At 44.0% G+C, this 20,716-nt stretch overlaps 1 protein-coding gene across 2 annotated transcripts in view; it reads right to left on the reverse strand.

Moving 5' to 3' along the window:
- Positions 1 to 20,546, reverse strand: part of GPD2 (glycerol-3-phosphate dehydrogenase 2) — a 126,823-nt gene extending 106,277 nt beyond the window's left edge. The window contains exons 1-2 of one of the 2 annotated variants that reach the window (XM_059727374.1): positions 20,270 to 20,546; positions 19,266 to 19,399 (exon numbers count right to left, since the gene is read on the reverse strand). The gene's annotated coding sequence lies outside the window, so the exon portion shown is untranslated. The remainder of the gene's footprint in view (positions 1 to 19,265; positions 19,400 to 20,269) is intronic. The other variant, XM_014599545.3, reaches the window with a different exon arrangement.
- Positions 20,547 to 20,716: the final 170 nt, after the last annotated feature.

Raw genomic sequence — 20,716 nt, forward strand, 5'->3', positions numbered from 1 at the left:
GACTAGAAGCATTTCCATTCCGCTTCCCGGTCCGCCAGGGAGCACGCAGGGAGGCCCCGCCACACCTCCCCCAGCTTGGCAGCTGGTGCCCCCTGGGTCTTGAGGGGGATCTGGGGTCCCCCTGCAGCCAATCATGGAGGCAGGGGAGTTCGTGCGGGGGGGGGGGGGGCAGTTGCACACTCCCCAGCAGACCCGGAAGTGGACCGGAAGTACTTCCAGTCCACTTCCAGGTTTGCCGTCGAGCACACAGGGGCCCCCCCGTGCTCCTGTGGGACACTCCATCCATCTCAGCATCACAGCCTGCATACCTGGTACCTCGAGGTATGTAGGAAAAATATTTAAAGATGTGTCTATGGCCAAATCGTTGATTCTCCAAATCAGCATCAAATCTTCAGATTTGGCCAAATCAAATTGAGGATAGTGATCTGAATCAACAAATCAAATCACTGTCCCCGACTCGGGCTGAATCCATGTCTAATATGGCCCATTTCGCACACCCCTGCCACATAGTGCCACACACGAGTGTGCAGCCTATGACTTCTTGTGTTATATCTCATGGTTTTTTACACTAAAGCAGGCATAACAATTCTAAGAATTCTATTAGTGAACTGCAGGAGAACCTGTCCAACTTTCATTAGGTACATGGGGGAAAAAATAAGTGTAGGAAGACAGGAGGAATAAGAGCATTCACATGGAGCTAGCCTGCATTCGTTGCATAAGCTATATTAGTGCAACTCCTCAGCTGTTAACTCAAGCTGTAGCCAATAACACCCAACAGACCAGCTCTTTTTAAAAAGGACCATTACCCACACACAAAATACTTTTGCTCAGGAAACACTTGAGATTCAATTCAGGTTAACTTTGCCATGAAGAGGAACCTATGGATCTGATAAGGATGACACATCAATAGCAGTATGCATCCGTGCCAAAGCAACAGGTTTGTGGCATGCAACACATTGTGTCAAATGGATTCAGTGGTTCTCAACACTATCTACACACTAGAAGAATTAAAACAAAGAGGCAGGGAGCATAACCCTGCCTGACAAGTTTATTACCTCATCTGAACAGATGCTGCCTCTATGGTTTATGAATGAGCTGCATGACGTACTTGTAGCACACACAAGAAAAGTAAATAACTGAATCAATCTGTGTCCAAACACATGCCAAGACATGTGCCTTCAATCGACAGATTTAGAATTTTCTGAGCCAAAGCCTAGAAATGTCTTCTCTCTCCAACATGTATAGACAAACAGCAGGTTTGCTTTAAAAGCTTCCATCATCACTAATGTTGCAAGTCTTTCTTAATGCACCTATTCACCTAATCTACATGTGCTTCCTGGATACAGTGATCAGGAAAAGAAGAACCCCATCCTTCTGTTTCACCACAGCCAGGAATGAGGCTGCAGGAAGCAGTAAGAGAAACATCCCAGACCCTGGACAGAGAGAAAGAGGTTCTGTCCCAAAGATCAGACAGAGAGTAAGAGAATCTAGGTGAATGTAGATGCCAGGCAATCCTAAAGAAATCTTGTAGTCAATAACCTTAAAGGTTGGGCTGCAATTTGAATAAAACTACCCCCTGGTTGTTCATATTAAATAAAATAGTAGACACTGAAGTCCTTACTTGAGTATTTATTAAAATGCACTCCTTCTCCCTATAATGGTCACCATTCAGGATTTACTGTTTATCTCAATCTGACTGGAGTCAGTGAGAATATCAGTTATAGATCACCGATTCATTGGCTCCCTTGTAATGTATCACTTACATTTTGAAAGCCACTATAAAGTCATTTAAAATAAGCATAGAAGTCAGGGAATGACAAAAAAAATAATCCACATACAAATTTCAACTGAACAAAAATTAAGATTTGAAGTTTAAAAAAAAACTGAATGGAATTGGCCAGCAGGCTCTTTTATGAATCCCTAAACATAAAAAAATAAGTTTATGAGAATTCAACTGCAATTCATGTACTTCTATATTTACACAAAACTTACAGCAGTGAACAAATACACATTATCCAAGCACGGTGTACTATCTACTCCTGCAGTTAAGATTCCTCAATCACTTGAATAATAATTAAGTATTCAGATTGAAAACTAGTAGCCCCATGCTAATCTGGAAACAATTTCACACATCTTATGCAGCAGGGATAAAATCATCTTACATAATACAACGAATTTCTAACTTTTAAATGCTTGTTCTAGAAAACCAAGAATCTGAGTGAATTTAAACAAAAAAACACCAAAAGAACAAATTAATATCTTTCACAAGAGAGCTGGGTTACATTATCCAAAAATGAACTGGCCCCATAGAAAACAATGGAACCGCATCCTTAGTGTTTCTATGGTTTACATTTATAAAAATTAATATTTAAAAAAATTTAAAAGGTACCAAGTTTATATATCTATTTGTCTGACAAATCATCTGAACACATACTCAACATTCCCTGGTGTAAACAAACCCAAAACCTTAGAATTAAGCCATGAGATTTTAATAATTTAAACTATGAAAATAGTGGCTTAGATGCAGTAAACACCCTACTAGTCCATAAGTAAACTACATATAGTTCAGAAAGCATTCTTTTTTAAAACTCAATTGTTTGAGAGAGAGAGACCAAAATATGATTTAAAATTAAACTGAGTTTAATTCGTTTATAATTGTATGTTGAAGGTGAGTCTCCCCCAAGAAGGCAATATGCATAAATATGCCACTAAGCAAGATTACTTTGAAACAAATATTGTGCACATACTTGTAATGACATAATAAGCAGCATTCCCATTTCAATGGGATTGAAGACAGAGAAGTTTGAACTGAATCACTTACAGAGCTCAATTCCCATTTCACACACACATCTGTGTGCTAGTCCGTGTGGAAAAAAGAAAGAAAGTAGTTTCCACGGCAACTTGCCCATCATGTTATTCTTCTACTGTTCTAAACTGGAAAACTATGCTTCTAACACAGCACATGCTATTAGGCCAAACATTTTCCAAATGTTTTCAAAACAGTCAAATATTCTTAAACTAAAGCCATAACTTAACTTTTTGTTTAGTTTAACTGACCTTTACATTTTCTTCATTACGGATAAAACAACTCTTTGTGTGCTGGCCCAGATCTACAATTTTATCTTATGAATCACACAGGAAAGATGATCTGATACACATGAAGAAAAAAAAATAGCACAGACTATCAGCTTTCGTGTGCTCCAGATTTCTGGATTGTGCTTGTAAAGCAATGCTGCATAACATTAAGGAAAACAATCTAACTGAATTAGTGTTCACACACCCACGCACAGAAGTCATAGTGAATAACTAGCTACTTTTTAAGTCTGAATGCCATGGTGACCAGTCAGTCCTCCATGGGCCATGGTGACTACTCTCCACTCTCCCCTAACCAATATTTCTTTCCACCCCCCCCCAACTCCCCCTTCTGCTGCATATAGTTAAGTCAAAATTGTACTAAGTTCTAAAGGAATTACTAGACCTGCATTGGGGCCAGGTTATAAAAGAGGCATCTATTTTAAAAAAAGCTGTTCTTGCCCAGCCACCCTGACTTATCACCCTAAACCCATCCTTTTAAAGGTAGATTTGCACCATTCCTTTGTGAGCAGTCAGACTAGGACCAGGGTGTGTCCCCAACCCAAATCCAGCCCTGTTTTCCATCACCTGGAACTCTTCCCCTTTATCCCGCCAAAAGCCCCAGTCAGGTAGGGGAGATTCAAGAAACTACAATATTAGTTTTTGGCTTTTGAGGACTGCTGTTCCAATTGCAGCATATCCAATGTACTGAAATGCCAGTTTATGTAGAGAATATCATATGATATTAATTAAAATAAAAATTTTCACTTGTCTGTTATTCCATTAGGGAAAAAGCAACTTCTTACAGCAAGGAGAATTAATCTTACTGCTGATTTATAGGGAAGCTGTCATGCAAAGACACTACATGCCCGTATCTACATGCCCAGTTTTTGTATCACCTACTATTAATGCCTCCGTACAACTTGTCCCACTGCTATTAACACAGGTAAGTAGCTTATATTCGCCAACAGGTTTCTCTACATAGCCTGACAAAGGGCTTATTGTGTAATAAGGTAAACCAAGCCCAGTTGTACTGTCAGTTACACCCACCCAACCAATTCATTCCTTGGCATGAAACAATAAAAAGAACTTGGTGCTTTAAAGTTACAGCATTAGCAGTTCCATTAACATTCCTAGTGAAAGATGTTTCTTGAAAAGTTCGATGAGGATACTGTGACAGGGGGCCATCCCGGGGCCTGTCCAATCATTGGCCTGACCACCTGACTTTCCTTCCACACCTTTGTTGGAACTAAACAGTTGTTCATAGGCAGGAGGCTGCCCATTTATTGCCCCAATGCCGTGGGTGTAATACAAGACTCCGAACCATCCTTATGCCACGTCCCATGCCTCACAGATGGCATCCAAAATCACTTCCAACTCCCCCAACCACATTGCCAGGCCAAACTTGGCCTCTGGCCCTAACTTGGCATCAGCCATCCTCAGGGATATCCTGTCAAATCTGTAGAATGCTACCTGCTGTACCACAATGCCTTCTAGGACTTATTGTCCCAAATTCCTATCTATGAAACTTGTCAGGTACAACCAGCAGAAAAATTGTGTATTGACATCAGTGCATTTCCACTGATGTATCCAAAGGTACAAACTGGCTTTTCACATGGTGTTTCATGCTGAGCGGCATATCCAAGAATTTATTCCTATGAATTGTCATGATTTGCAGAGATTGGAATACTCAAATTGTGTTATCAAGGCTTTTTGCTACTACACTCTATTTTCTACATCAGCCTGATTACTGTAGATCTGTGTTTATATGTAGTACCACACTGAAGTGTCTAATTATTCCTGCAATACAAGCATTTTCTAGTAAAGGAATATGGTATACTATGCCAGCGAAGGGCTTCTACTGTGGATACAGCTAGTCTAGTAGGGCAGCATGTTCCACTGATATATAAAACCATTCCCCCTTCCCCCCACAAATCAAGAACAATTTTGCTTATATAATTGCATCTGCACTAGTCTTCTGCTGGCAAATGCATCTCAGTTTCAGATCACCCAACACCCCTGACACACGCACATCTCAGCTGGCAAAAATCTATAATGTTGTCATGGCCTTACATTATGACTTCTGCTTGCTGTACAAATACTGATAATGTGCCACGTACAGATTTACAGTGGGTGCGCGCCTCATATATACATGTTTGTCTCAAACTAGGCTGTCAACAAAGAACCTCCTATTTATTTGCATAGCAATTAAGCACTTATTTTCTATCATTAGCCCTACTCACAGAGCAGACAACTAACTTATGTAATGCCCTAGGGAAAGGAATATTCCCGGAAAGCCTGCTACTCAAATTGTCATGTACAGCCTTTTTTTCATCAGTTAAAAAAGCTGTTTTCCTGTCAGTAACTAACACATAAGCTATCTCACAGCAAAACCAGTCAAAATAAGGTATTATGAATCTAAATACCTAAAAGGTATTTTCAAACATTGTCTATGACTTATAATTAATTTGCTCTATACTGGAGCAGCTCCCCCACCATAGTGCTGCCACTGTGGCTTCTCTCCACTGTATGGGCAAAGCCTCCCACACAAGCTCCCCAGCTCCATGAACTGGATAAAATATGGCCCCATAGGGCAGGTCACAGACTGCTGACCCCTAATTTACCAGATTAGGCCAAGTCACCCTGATTTCAGAGTTTGTACTGTCTCGCTACTCTTTTTTGACATACATAATGCCAGTTACGCCAGTGTAAACATTTACTCTCTCCAGTATAGATTCATAGATGTTAGGGTCGGAAGGGACCTCAATAGATCATCGAGTCTGACCCCCTGCATAAGCAGGAAAGAGTGTTGGGTCTAGATGACCCCAGCTAGATACTCATCTAACCTCCTCTCGAAGACCCCCAGGGTAGGGGAGAGCACCACCTCCCTTGGGAGCCCGTTCCAGACCTTGGCCACTCGAACTGTGAAGAAGTTCTTCCTAATGTCCAATCTAAATCTGCTCTCTGCTAGCTTGTGGCCATTGTTTCTTGTAACCCCCGGGAGCGCCTTGGTGAATAAATACTCACCAGTTCCCTTCTGTGCCCCCGTGATGAACTTATAGGCAGCCACAAGGTCGCCTCTCAACCTTCTCTTGCAGAGGCTGAAAAGGTCCAGTTTCTCTAGTCTCTCCTCGTAGGGCTTGGTCTGCAGGCCCTTGACCATACGAGTTACCCTTCTCTGGACCCTCTCCAGGTTATCCGCATCCTTCTTGAAGTGCGGCGCCCAGAATTGCACGCAGTACTCCAACTGCGATCTGACCAGCGCCCGATAGAGGGGAAGTATCACCTCCTTGGACCTATTCGTCATGCATCTGCTGATGCACGATAAAGTGCCATTGGCTTTTTTGATGGCTTCGTCACACTGCCGACTCATGTTCATCTTGGAGTCCACTAGGACTCCAAGATCCCTTTCCACCTCTGTGCCACCCAGCAGGTCATTCCCTAGGCTGTAGGTGTGCTGGACATTTTTCCTCCCTAGGTGCAGCACTTTGCATTTCTCCTTGTTGAACTGCATCCTGTTGTTTTCTGCCCACTTGTCCAACCTATCTTAAGCCATGTTAAACTGGGTGCCCAATCTGGGGTAGCTGCTGGCTAGCATAGTCAGATAAAAACCACAGTATAACTTTAGGGGATTTAAAAGAAGAGTCCTTCACTATACACCCAGAAGCAGGTGCGGGGGGGAGATGCAGCCTTCTTCCAAAGTTATGCCATGGAACAACCTAAAAGTCAATATGGGCACAGTGCGGACCTAATGGCCCAAGGGATATGAGGTGACAGTTAGATACATTTTTCTGGTCTTCAACAAATAAACTGCACACAAAACAGTTACCTGATGGTAAAGTATCATTTACGTGCTTGTAAAATGCATGCTAAGATAACTATTCAAAATTATGTAAGAAAACTGTATTCTCCTCCAAGTTTGGAATTGATGGCTCATACTAGGAACACAAGAGAGTTTGTCAATCACTTCACTGATTTTTAAAAGACTGAAAAATAAGCTAATTATCATGCAAGGTTCACTTTGTAAAATGTGCCCAGTGATGCAGTCAGATTCATACTGCCATACTCCAAATGTTTCAAATAGCTACAAAAAAATACCTTGAGCAGAAAATTGGATTGTTCTGATTTGACTAGATAACATTCGTACCTCCTACAACAAGTGACCCCAATTCAAAGTCCAAAGTCAATAGGAGTCGCCTCAATTACTTCAACAAGCTTTGGTTTAAGGTCAAATAGTAGCTCAGGAGTCTTTGATTTCATACAGCCAGCTAGTACAGATTATCATTTGTGTGCATGATACATATATAGTTGCATTCTTTTCATTTTTGAGGGATAGGGTGAGTGTAAATCAGTCAACTAAGGGAAACTGTTTAGCAACAATAAAGATTCACCAGGACAATCATTCAAACACATAGGTGTTGAAAAGTTTCTGAACATATGGCTTAAGCTTGTAAGGAAACAAGAAAAAACAGATGGACAGCATTAAACAGACAAACTATTCAAGTTATTTAGATATAGAATGTGCCTTTATGCAAACTTTCAACTTGCAAACAAATGGAAAGGAAGTTTATGCAAACACAAACTGGCCTCTCCAGACAGGGGAAGGATGTTGGTTTGAATTTAGGCAGAGAAGGTCTACCTGGGGTCTATACCCTCGGTGACTGCTCGAAGCATTAAGCCATTATACGAGTGTAAAAATATGACTACAGGAAGAAGAGTGATCACTGTTTCATTCTCAAAAACACAGGCTTAGGCTATGGACTGGTATTACATTTGTCTCATGAGAAATGCCTTTATCTTGGTACAAAATGCTAGCATTTCAAGGGGGAGGGTTGTAGAAGAAAACCAGCTCTTCGTAGAAAAAAGGAGAGCACTTCCAACCAGGAAGCTCTCCCCCACAAAAAGAAGCTTTTTTGAGCCAACTTCAACAGCTGTACACTTACTTCTCTCAGGTTCCCAGTATCCCTCAGCCCTCTGCTCTCCCTTCCCCCCTCCCCAAGGAGCAGGGAGGAAGCACAGTGGCTCCCAACAGCCCACCTAGCGGTGAAGTGTCAGTAAAGCTTGGGGTTGCCCTGCTGCCAGACACCTCAACTGTGTCCAGACTGTTCAAGCTACTAGTACCTTTGCCTCCTGCCCCACACACAGACCCTGGTCACCCCAGTCTGTACAGGAAGGGAGCGAGGGGAAAGGGCATTTCCCTACAGTTCAACGTATCCAGTAGGGATGTGCAAAACGGGCCGTATTCTATTCCAATTCAGATATGGCCCAAATCGGGGATAGTGATTCGATTCATTGATTCGGATCACAGTCCCGATTCAATTCGGCCAAATCTGAAGATCCAATGCCGATTTGGAGAATCAGCGATTTGGCCATAGACACATCTTTAAATGTCTTTTCTACATACCTTGAGGTACCAGGTGCAGCTCATGAATGCCACAATGCTGGAGCGTCCCACAGGAGCGCAGGGGGGGTCCCCCTGCGTGCTCGGCAGCGAACCTGAAAGTATGTCTGGTCCACTTCCAGGTCGGCCAGGAGCACCCAGGGGGCCCCCCCCCTGCACCTCTCTGGCTCGGCGATCAGCTGTGGGGGGACCGTAGGTGCCTCCCCAGACTCAGAAGCACCGATCAGCAAGCCAGGAGGGTGCAGGCCCCCAGTATGCTCCCTGGTGAACCCGGAAGTGGACCAGAAATGCTTCTGGTCCACTCCCGGGTCTGCAGCCAAGTGTGCTGGGGAGCACCCTACACTTCTGTGGGACACTCTATCCGCCCCAGCATCACATCATTCACAAGCCACCTGGTACCTTGAGGTATGTAGAAAAAACATTTAAAGCTGTGTCTATATCCAAGTCTTTCCTAATCTCTCCAAATCATTTCAGAGAAATTAAAGGGTCTCCTGATTCAATTCAGATTTGGAGATTCAACCACCAAATTGGGCCGAATCTCCACCAAATTGAATCAGAAACCGAAGCTTTGCACAGCCCTACTATCCAGGGTGTCAATGGGAGACCTTGTGTCTGCCATGAGGGAAGGGGGAGTAAAGGAACAACTACTTATCATTTCTGGCTGACGAGCTTGCCTCTGAGGAGACTTTTTTGTGCTCTGGCTAGGGGGCTAGAACACCTGTATGATTCCCCCATCCTGCTGCATTTTCCAGAACTGCAAATTTCCCGGAAGTTTGAAGCCCTGGGGAGGATCGCGATTTAAGACAGACAAACCCCATCATTAGGAATAACTGGTGTAAACTAGTTGAGAGTGGATTTAGGTTAGATATTAGGAAGAAATTTTTCACAATAAGGGTGGCCAGGATCTGGAATGGCCATCCAAGAGAGGTGGTGCTATCACCTAGCTTGGAGGTCTTCAAGAGGAGGCTAGATAGTCACCTGGCTGGGGTCATCTGACCTCGGTCCTCTTTCCTACCAGGGGCAGGGGGTCAGACACGATGATCCATTGTGGTCCCTTCCGACTCTACAATCTATGAATCTCTTTGCCTATTGGCAAGGTCTAGACAGCTGCTGCTTGGCATGCTGGTTGTTTTGGTGCAAATAACTCTCTCCAGGCACTGAATGGGGCAGAGTTGATCAACCTGCAGCACATGTACCACAAACAACATGGGCACCTGGTACATTTGCCACACAACTAACAAGGAAAGGTGCAGGGGGCAGGGCAGATACCTGCCAAAAAAGGTTGGCCAGCACTGGTATACAGAGTCTAGACGCCTCATGCAGGGTTCTGAATTCTACTCTGGGGTCCAGGAGCCTAGAGTTATGAAACATTCAGTATTACTAGACCCAAGACCTTTTTTTAGATCTAGCCCAAATAGCTTAGTAATAAATAGCACTCAGCCACTGGGGGGGAGGAGGAGGGAGAAGAAAAGTCAGAGGCAACTTCAGGAGAGAGAGGTCTAAAAAGAACCTGTTCCTTGAAAATTAAGAAAAAAAATAAAAACATCATATTTAGGCAAAAAAGAAGAGAATTCTTGCTAACAGAAGGGTAAAATTGTAAAGCTTAGCAAGAAGAGTGTGCAACGCCCTCTGTGCTGCTATAAGACACACGCTGTATGAAATACAAAACCTGTTAAATGAAGAGAAGTAACCTAATCTGCCGTTACGTTTGTTTTCAAGTGCTTTATGGAAGCCATTACCATGGAACCTGGGTGCTTCATATTCCATTAAAAAAAATATATCAACACATTTAACAAAACGTGAGTCACCCAGATGAATGACTCAGAAAGACAATCAGTGCAGGCGGTCATGATGTGATGGTGATTGTTACGATAAATTGCACTTGTTTTCATAACTCTGCCTTAACTTAATTATTGTTTTCTTTCCCTTTTCAAAGTTATTTAAGTGATTTTTAAATTCTTTAAATAGTGGAGTATGTGAAATGACATTAGTGAAAGGTTCCAGACTGAAGTTTCTGCAGCCATGGACAGCACAAATCTTCTTAAACGTGGCTCATGGTCTGACCTAAAATCTGTTAAAGTGTCCCCCTGCTCCACAATGCTGCCAACAACTGTGGTAGATAATTCCTGTTGAAAGAAATGAGGTAAAATTCTATTAGTGCCAGTTACTCTGGCTCAAGTTTTACCTGTCCACATACACCCAGGATACTCTACCTCCCCATGAGCTAGCAGCAAACCTGTTGTTACACCAAACTCCCCGCCCATTCCATATTTAGTCTTTCTAATAGCACTCTGTATAATGTTGCCAACTATGACGGTAAACAGAGACTGTCAAACCATGATTGTTTTGGCTAATTTTATGTTTCAAGTAGTCTGATCCTGAAATGCTAGTCATCTCTACAAGGGAGATTGTCAGAGAGGTAAATGTCATAATCTCTACTCCCCTTCTATGACAGCATCATCAACCAGCTTTTTGTTTGTTTGTTTGTCTGAAGGGCCAAAAATGCCATTATGAAACACCTGGTCTGACCTCCTGTACATCTATTCCAACTAACGCCTATCACAGATCAGCACCTGAGTAAAGAACAGCTGGTTAAAGCTCAATTAAATTAAAATTAAGGAGCTTCCTCTGCAACACACATGCATATATTATAATGAGTCTCCATCCTCAATTTAAGAGTGCATTACAGCCATTTGCTACTCCCAGGCACTGCATGGGGAAACTGATGCATGTAACTTGGTGTAGGGGCAGAGGTGAGCAGGATCAGGGAACTGGGGAGACTAGCAGGTCCACAGGGGAGTTGCCTAGATAAGGCAAGAGACCAGGGGCCTAAAAATAGCCCTGTCAGGGGAGGGGGAGACAGCCACAGGGTTGGGATGAACAGCTGGGCTTTCTTAGACTGGGTTAACTCAATCTCTATCTAAGTTAGTGCACCAACTTAGATTTTGCATGACATTTTTGGGCAAATTAAGCCCTCTGCACACTTGTACAATTGGCCATTTAGTCGACCTAACCCTGATTAGGTCAATCTAAATGTAATGCCTGTATGTACCCAAAGCGAGTCTGCTGTCTCCTGCATTTCTCCTTGCTTAACTATCCATGGTAGCAAAATAATCACTTACCCTCAACCTCACCTAAACAGAAAAATCACTACTGATCCCAGCAGTGACGGTGACACTATGGTGAACCACACACTCATGATTTCTACATTTAAATAGCTACATATCATTTATAGGAATGAAGCAACATACCAAGCGAGACCCAGGTGCTACAAGTCATAGGAATATTGTAGTTATTCATATTAACACCACAGGGGTCCATCTTCTGCACAGCCTCCTCCTCCCAGCCGCTGAATGCACAGTTCAGTTTAGGTTCTCTACCCTGATCCTCAAAGCACTCCATGGCATTCGCCTAATTACCTAAGGAATCACCTCCACTATCAGTACCCAGAGACAGATCCTTTAGGACCTGCCAATGAAAGACTGATTGGTCATAGAGACATCAGCTGGACCATTTCAAAGCCACAAATCCCTCTGGAAGCTGCAAAGGTTGAGACTTTAACTTAACTCCCAGAACTAGATTGTCCACCCTCCCTGCATACTAAGGGGAAAATACTAGATACTAAGGGGAAGACAAAAAAATATAACAGCTTGCCCTATAAGGACAATGTGTTGTTCCATGCTCCAAAAGTAGTTATCAGCTGTATCAGAACAGACACAGTACAAAGGGTGGTTAACTAGGGAACATATCACTGTGGCTACTGCCAATCAGGAAGCAACTTATCACCTCACCTCTAGCAAAGGAGCAAGGAAAGAGTGTCACGCACCTTGCTTGGCTCCCCTGCTCACTGGACAGGAACTAGGGGTTTTTCCACATTAGCTTCTCTCCTGACTCCAACAACTTTTTCCAAACCCACTGTATGCCACACACTATGCACTAATCAAACTCTCTCTCATACAGACTGAGAGAACGATCATGAGTAGATAGATATAATTATTTTCTAATAGGGACACAGGACTGAAAGGAATCTCCTGGCTCAAAGTCCCACAGGCAACCCCATCATATCCTACTAATAGAATTATCAAGCTCTATACTAGAATTAGTTAGGTTTATCTTCACTACTCCTGTTGAATAGCTATTCTAGGGCCTCTTTCTCCATTCCTCTCATGGTTAGAAACCTCTAATTTTCCACCTAAATTTATTCATGGGTATTTATACCAACTTTGTCTTTTAGTTGGTAGACAAGCCCTCCTCAATATCTACCTCCTTCTTGTGATGCAGTCATAAAACCATGTACACATAAGATACATCATGATACTTGTGCATTTTATAAGTCATCTAGTGACTTATCAGCATTAAGAGAAAATCCCTAACAGACAAGTTGTGTAATAACTGTCCACTAAATGGGTCCTTTAACATTCTTCTGGTACTAATCACCCACGGCAGTGTGGTAAGGTAAGGATATGGTATTATACGGGCCAAGAGCATAGTAACTACCAGACTTGATCATTTTTTTACCCGAGTAAATGGCATAGGAGAAATCAACAAATGCTGCTTTGCTTCTTACAGAACTGGACAGATTTGCACAGCCAAACAGCCACCACCCTAGAAATACTTACTGCACAATAAAGAAGCATTAGGCTGGTCCGGGGAGGATTCCAATTTTCTCTATTAGGACCCAATTTGCAAAGCAGATGAGCACCTGCAACTCCCATCCAAATAAAAAATGCAGGTGCTCAGCATCTTTTGCTATCAGTATTAACTAGCAGACAAAAGGAGAAGTCTGTAAAATATTTCAAATTGAAGCTAAAACTAACACACAAAAAAATAATATTCCAAAGGGTCAAAAATAAGTCACACTATAAGCATATGTGCTCACATACAGACACCTAGCACACTGCAATAAAGTTCCTGACAATACTGACATTAGGCTGCAATTTTAGAATGAGATGTTCTGGTACTTCTGTCCCAGAACAATTTCAAAGTAAGTGCTTTGTCAGAGGATAAAATAAAATTGCTTGGCATACTTAAGCTAGGTTAAGTAATTGACTAATTTGGGAATACCAGGAAACTTTAAAGCAATTCTGCTTAATGTAAAAAGTTTAAATAAGGACAAATAACAAATATATTTTTGTGATAATGTCTTCTGGTGTTTTGGAGGAAAATAGGCACCTACTGGGTTCCATGAAATTTTAGTTGCACTCACTGCTATGATGTAGGAACACAAATCATGCAGTAATTTTTCTTCTTTAATTAAAAAGGCTTGCAGTCAGACACTAGGAGAGAAAAGAAAGGGGTCAGGTTGTGATTTAAGGGCATAATTATAAATGTGTTTTCTTCCCAGAAGGGAAGGGGAGATCATGCTCAGGGGCAATCAGCCTGGGTTCATCAAAGGCAGGTCCTGCCAGACCAACCTGATTGCCTTTTATGACCAAGTAACTAAATCCTTGGATGATGGTGTCACTGTGGACATAGTCTTTCTAGACTTTAAGAAGGCCTTTGACACTGTCTCTCACCCCATCCTCATCAATAAATTAAGGGATTGTGGCATTGATGGCTGCACAGTTGGATGGGTAAAAAATCTGCTGATGGGGTGCACCCAGAGAGTAGCGGTGGACAGGTTGTACAAAACCTGGCGAGATGTGAGCAGTGGGGTACCCCAGGGCTCTGTCCTCGGGCCCGCACTGTTTAACATCTTCATCAGCAACTTGGATGAGGGGGTGGAAAGCATGCTGTCCAAATTTGCTGATGACACTAAGATGTGGGGTGAGGTGGACACACTTGAAGGGAGAGAGAGGCTTCAACTAGATTTAGACAAACTACAAAAGTGGACAGATAAGAATAGGATGGGGTTCAGCCTAGACAAATGCAGGGTGCTGTACCTTGGGAGAAGGAATCCACAGCATACATACAGGCTGGGGAGTTCCCGTCTTGAAAGCACAGAGGCGGAAAGGGATCTCAGAGTCATTATTGACTCCAATATGAACATGAGCCACCAATGCCAGACCGCAGCCAGCAAGGCCAGCCATGCATCCAAAGGTGCATCTCAAGCCGGTCCAGAGAGGCGATACTCCCCCTCTACGCGACTTTGGTCAGGCCGCAGTTGGAGTACTACGTCCAGTACTGGGCGCCGCACTTCAAAAGGGATGTGGCCAGCCTGGAGAGGGTTCAGAGGAGGGCCACCCACTTGGTGAGAGGGCAGCAGGACAGGCCCTACAAGGAGAGACTGATGGACCTGAACCTGTTCAGCCTCAGCAAGAGGAGGTTGAGGGGGGGACCTGATGGCTGCCTACAAGCTCATCAAGGGGGATCAACAGCAAAAATGGCAGAGCCCTTTTCTCCCCAGCACCACCAGGGGTGACAAGGAACAATGGTAATAAGCTGATGGAGAATAGGTTTAGGTTAGAGATCAGAAGGCAATATTTTACAGTTAGGGTGGCCAAAATCTGGAACCAACTTCCCAGGGAAGCAGTTCTCGCCCCTACCTTGGACAAATTCAAGAGGAGGTTGGATGATCACCTGTCTGGGGTCTTGTGAACCCAGCATTCATTCCTGCCTGTGGCAGAGGTCAGGCTAGATGATCTGTTCAGGTCCCTCCTGACGCTAGCTACTATGAAACTATGAATAGGTGTACAATAAAGCAGGGTGCCTTCAATTATGGGACCCCTAAAAATCAGATTTTTTTTTTGTCTTTCCAGGAGCATAGCTCTTTTTAATAGTAAAGTAACTAAAAATGAATATATTCTGGTAAATCTTTTTTAACCATTACATGCATCTAACCCTCTTATTCTCTTGAAGTCTGTTCGGCTTTCCTTTCCTTTTCCATAGGATGCTGCCTTTTCCCTTCAATCTGCTTCATCTTTATTTTGTCGGTTTCACAACAAAAATTTGTTTTGCATTTATTTTTCTTCCTTCCCAAAGCTTCATGGGTTTCATTTTTTCACCCTGTTTCTCCAGTTGCTCCTTATATATCTGCAAATTTGTGGAGAGAGGCAATAGGTATGAACCAAAATATTACTATAGCTCTGTGCTTATCCTAAGTACCAAATTCTATTCACATGAATGGCTCCACACTAACTTCAGTGGCACACCTATGTGAATAAAGGATCCTGCATTTTTTATGCGATTAACAAGTCACAAATGGAATGCCTAACTATATACAATTGATCCTAACTAATTAATGGATTGGGAGATCCATCTTTCAAAAAAAAAAAAAAAAAAAAAATTACAACATAGGCCAATAACCTCAGGAACAAGCAAATCCTGCTTACAACGTTCAAAACACCCCCACCCACAACAAGCTATCTAGAGAAAACTAAGGAGGAAACTGTTGCTAAACGCAGGTTGCATATAAATGAGAACGCTTGTTTTGAAATAGCCAAGACATTTAAAATTTGAAAGTAGGAACTAACTAGCCAAATGATAGGAAGAAAATGCTTCTTAAAGGACACTTGGGAAAGGAATTTTAGAAGTATGAATGACACCTAATGTTTTCACTTCAGAAACTGATCTGCCATACCTTTGTCTGCTCCTAAAATTGTCCAAATCTCTATTAAATTCCAATACATATGTAATAATTGACAGAACACAACATTATATGACAAGTTTTTAGATGCGCCCAGTTCACCAAGAATCATGAAAGTTTTTTGGTTTGTGCTCATATTTATAATCATACTCGCCCACACTATACACTATACTAGAGATTATTCAGGGCTGGATGGGATCCAAGGGTAAAACAAACAATAAGCAGACAAAACTACTAATGCAGGGGTGGGCAAAATGCAGCCCGGGGGCCAGATGCGGCCCGCCAGGCCATTCTATCTAGCCCACGGTGCCCCTAAAAAATTTAGAAAATTAATATTTATCTGCCCTGGGCATATGGCCCTTGATGGCTTGCCAAAACTCAGTATGCGGCCCTCTGCCCAAAATAACTGCCCGCCCCTGTACTGATTGGCCATTCCTTAACAGCTGAAGCTTGGTATGTCATTATTATTAAGCTGGATAAGAGTTAACAACTAATTTGCAGTCACTGCCCCTCATTGCTAAACACTTATGAATATAACAAATCAAGGGCAAACTCCTCTGGCCTGCCAGTCCATGGGCCAAATGAATGGCATGGAGTCAGCCCCACAATGGCATGGGGTCAGCCCCAAAAATCTCCTGTCTGTTCCAGCTAATCTGGAATCTGCACTGCACGTGGCACTTGTTCTGACCCAGTACAGCACAGGTGCCAGTGCAACATACATCACGGGTCCCAGACCAGCTGGAGCAAGCACTGGAGTGGATCCAGCATGTGAGGGACCCACAGACCCACCCCACCCTACATACAGGATTCAGCACCTACCCCTCTGGTTTGGGACTTACATTGTATGAGCCTTATGACCTCGACCAGACAGAGCAGGCACTGCATGCAACCTGCATCCTGGACTGGCCAGAATAAGAGCCATGGACACTGGATCCAGAATGCAGGGGGGGGAGGGGGACAAAGACCAGCACTGCACAAGCACCATGTACAGTGTGTGTCCCAAAACAGGTGCTACATGTGGTGCATGTCCCTGGCCCTGCGTGCAACCCAGGGCCAGCACAGGGGCCAAACAATATGGCTCCACAGGCCAGATCCTTAACACCCCTGTGATAAACTACTACCTTATCCAAGACTGTTCTCTTTGACTGGTCCTGAACTTAAGTTCACCATGTACTTTAGCATTAAATCCCTTAATCTGTTCCTTAACTGCCATTATAGAAAATTATACTATAACCAGGAACTGCCAAGTCACAAGGCCTATATCAATGCTATAACAAACTTTTGGCACAGATACAATATATGGATGCAGACCCCATTTTATGCTAACATTATTCACTCTCCATGTATGCTAAGCCTTTTCTCTTTTGTAGTTAAACATCATCAAGCACAACTTTCATGCTTTGCCACCTGAGACTATATCATTTGGATTGCCAGAAATCTAGTGCAAATGTGGCAGTATTACTAGAAGTGATAATTTACACTGTTTCAAATATAACTTCAGGGAAAAAACATCTCTCTCTCGCTCTCTCGCAGCAATCATAGCTGCCCCACTAACATAACCCAAGGAACTCTTTCAGCCTCAACGTATTCCTGACCCGGAGCCATACCAAGCACAAACACCCTTGGCCAAGAAACTCAATCACCTCTACCCTGTTCTCCCCACCCTCACCAAGCCAAGCTCTGCAAGTTCTTCCAGTTCCACCCCTAATTCTAACTCTACCATAGAGATTATAACATTATGTTTTGTGTTAGTGTCTATAGTTTAAAAAGTTAAACCAGGCATAAGTTCAAAATGAAATCATCAACAGAATTAGGCATATATTTTTGCCCTGGTAGTAAACTTCAGCACAAACATTAATCTTTTGAAAGTACTGCAACTTAGACACTCAAAACTGAAGATTCAAATTACTTGGTCATGTAATTATGAGTTGTGCAACTTTGGAGGCCACTTTTGAAAATATGTATAGGAAGAGCAAAATCCTCCACTAGTGTAAACTGATGAGGAATTCAAACCGCTGAAGTTATGCTGATGCATACAAGCTGATCTGGTCTCTCATGGTTGGTCAGTTCCTAACTGTATGAATGAGACAAGAAATTCAAGGATCCCCTAGTGTGAAAATGGAAGCAGGTTTGGTTTTAAAGAGTGGAACCAAAATTAAATGGTTCCAGCACCTAAAATATGAATGAAATACTGCTTACCAGATGCCTAGCATCTATAATATTACTAAAGTTGCACAATTAACACAGCAAAAAGTTGACTGAACCAGACTGAGATGATATGCCTTATAAACCAATAAGGTTTATAACCCACTTATATAAACTCACTTCAAATCATAAAAAGGTCTATATAATTCATATGTATGATCAGGACACAAGAGACTCAATCATAAAACACACAGCTAACAGAGTTAAAATTCTAGTGGAAAGTGACATTCTGAATTTTCTGACTTCGTATAACTGTAAACTTTGCTTATATTGGCCCAATTATTTTGCATACATTAAATTACCGCACAAAAATCAATTATGATGTGCATATCTGCTGAGGCCTTTTTACAGATGGTCCCCATCCAAAGACATGTTTCATGAACAGGGTCTGTGAACAGATGAACTGCCTCACGTCACTCAGAATGAGACAACCAACCTATATCAACTGCAGTGATTCCTTATACAGAAAATCTAGGTCAGAAAACTGTTTATTATAGTTTGGCTGTTTTTAAAAGTGACACAGCAACTAGAAATAAGAGCCACCATCACAATCACCTCTCCTCAAATCCCTAGCAGCTATTGTGTAGACCTCTGAAATTTGGCAGGGAGGAAGAATGTGTCAGTAAGAAAGAAGACAAGATTAACATCTACAAAACGGCTGCATAAGAACCTCAAGGTCGACTGGCTCTGACACCAGCCCTGCCATAACACCTATGTCTTCACAAGCATTCATAACTTGAAAATCCCAGGCACCAGAAAAGGCTAAAAAAAAAAAAGTTCATTGTAAATTAGGTACCACAAAAATTTAAGATTTCAAATATATTTGTCCTTTTTAGTCACTAAAATGTCTTTCCAAAATGAGAACTGATGCAACAAGAGGACTGGTTTTATAGGCAACCCCTCCCCCCCATCCCCCCCCAAAACAGACAAAAACAGACCCAGCTCCTCTACTGCTGTTCGCTGCTTCCTTAAACAGCAGCCGAATGAAGAGTAGGGTGTCTGTACCCACCAGCTTGCAAAGAAGAAGTTTTAGTTGGTCTAAAAAAAAGATATTGGATTTACCCAAAGAACCTGGAGAGATGAGCAGAGGCACTTGCTGCTATTAGGTGCCCTTCTATCAGTTTCCCATGACCGTTGTTTGAAAAAGTTCTGAGCAGCAGCTTCAAGCACTTACAGCTGACAGAAAAAGGAGGTCCCTTTATAACAGAAACAAACAAACAAAAACAAAATGATAGAAAAAAGGTCGAGGGAAGGAAGAAAAAAAAAAAAGATGACACTGTTTTCACCCCAAGAGCCAGCTGGGAAGTGAGAGTTCAAGACAGCCAGGTCCTACTTCCTATCAGCAACCAGGGAAACAGCTAACTTTGACCGCATCTTTGCTAACAGCCTGCTTAGTCTCCTGAACCGTACAGCTGGAAATTTTTCAAGCCCAAAGAGATAAGCCTAATGGCATGTATTAGGCAGTAATGGCTTTAATGCAAAGCGTTTACTGGCAGTTATTGATCACCTAGAAGAACTGGAAGCCCCAGGAAACCCAGCTGACTGCTCACGAGGCACAAACACGGAGTCACCCTTCCACCACTACTTTAAAAACACAAACACAAAATCACGCCCTCGTCTTGCGCTCACAAGTTGGGGGGATATCACCCGAGCCCTGAGGGGCGCCCAGTCCTCCCAGGCTTCTCCTGCCAGACCCGCGCCCGGTACCCAGCAGTCGCCGCTGGGCCGCCGGCCTTCCCCGGAACAAAGGGGCGCCCGCCGGCAGGAGACGCGCCCTGGCGCGGGGAAGCGTCCCGGCAGCAGGAAGCCCCGGGGCCGCGAAGGCCGCTGGCAGAAGCCGAGCTCCCGGGCAGGAGGAAAGCCTGGGGCGTGCGGAGAGCCGGACGAGCTCCTCGCATAGATCTGCCCGCGGACGTGGGCTCAGCAGCCCCAGCCTTCAAGCGACAGCCTCGGGGCCGGCGGGATGGACGAGGAGCCGCGAGCTCGCTGCCCGCGCCTCCCCCGATACCGCCCAACAGGTGCCCCCGTCGAGCCCGGCCGGAGGAGCGCGGCGCGGGGACACTTACGCTGCGGGAAGCCGCCGCCGCCGCCGCCGGGAAAGGCGGAAACTGAGGGCCGGGCCGGGCCGGGCCGGGCTGGGCCGCCCACGCGGGAACGCCCTGAGGGGGGCGCGGGCCCGGCAGGGAGCGGCACCGCGCCCGCCTCCCGCCGCCTGGGCCTGGTCCTGGTCCTGCCGCCAGCACCCGGCGGCTCCCCCACGCCCCTCCCCGGCAGCCGCGATCGCGCTCCGCCTCCTCAGCGCCAAGTGCCGCGGCCCCGGCCCGGCAAGCAGCCGGCTGCGGCAGGCTGGGCGCTCCTCCCGCCCCGGCCCGGCCTGCAGCCGCCGCCGCCGGGAGCATGTACGCCCGCCCCCCGCGTCTGCCCCCTGCCCCGGCCCGGCCCTTTCGGGGGCTTCCCCGGGGGTTGCTCTCCGGCAGGGTGGATAAATCAACCGTTTTCAAAATTAAAAAAAA

The sequence above is a fragment of the Alligator mississippiensis genome, chromosome 4 (genome assembly GCF_030867095.1).
Source record: "Alligator mississippiensis isolate rAllMis1 chromosome 4, rAllMis1, whole genome shotgun sequence".
NCBI lineage: Eukaryota > Metazoa > Chordata > Crocodylia > Alligatoridae > Alligator > Alligator mississippiensis.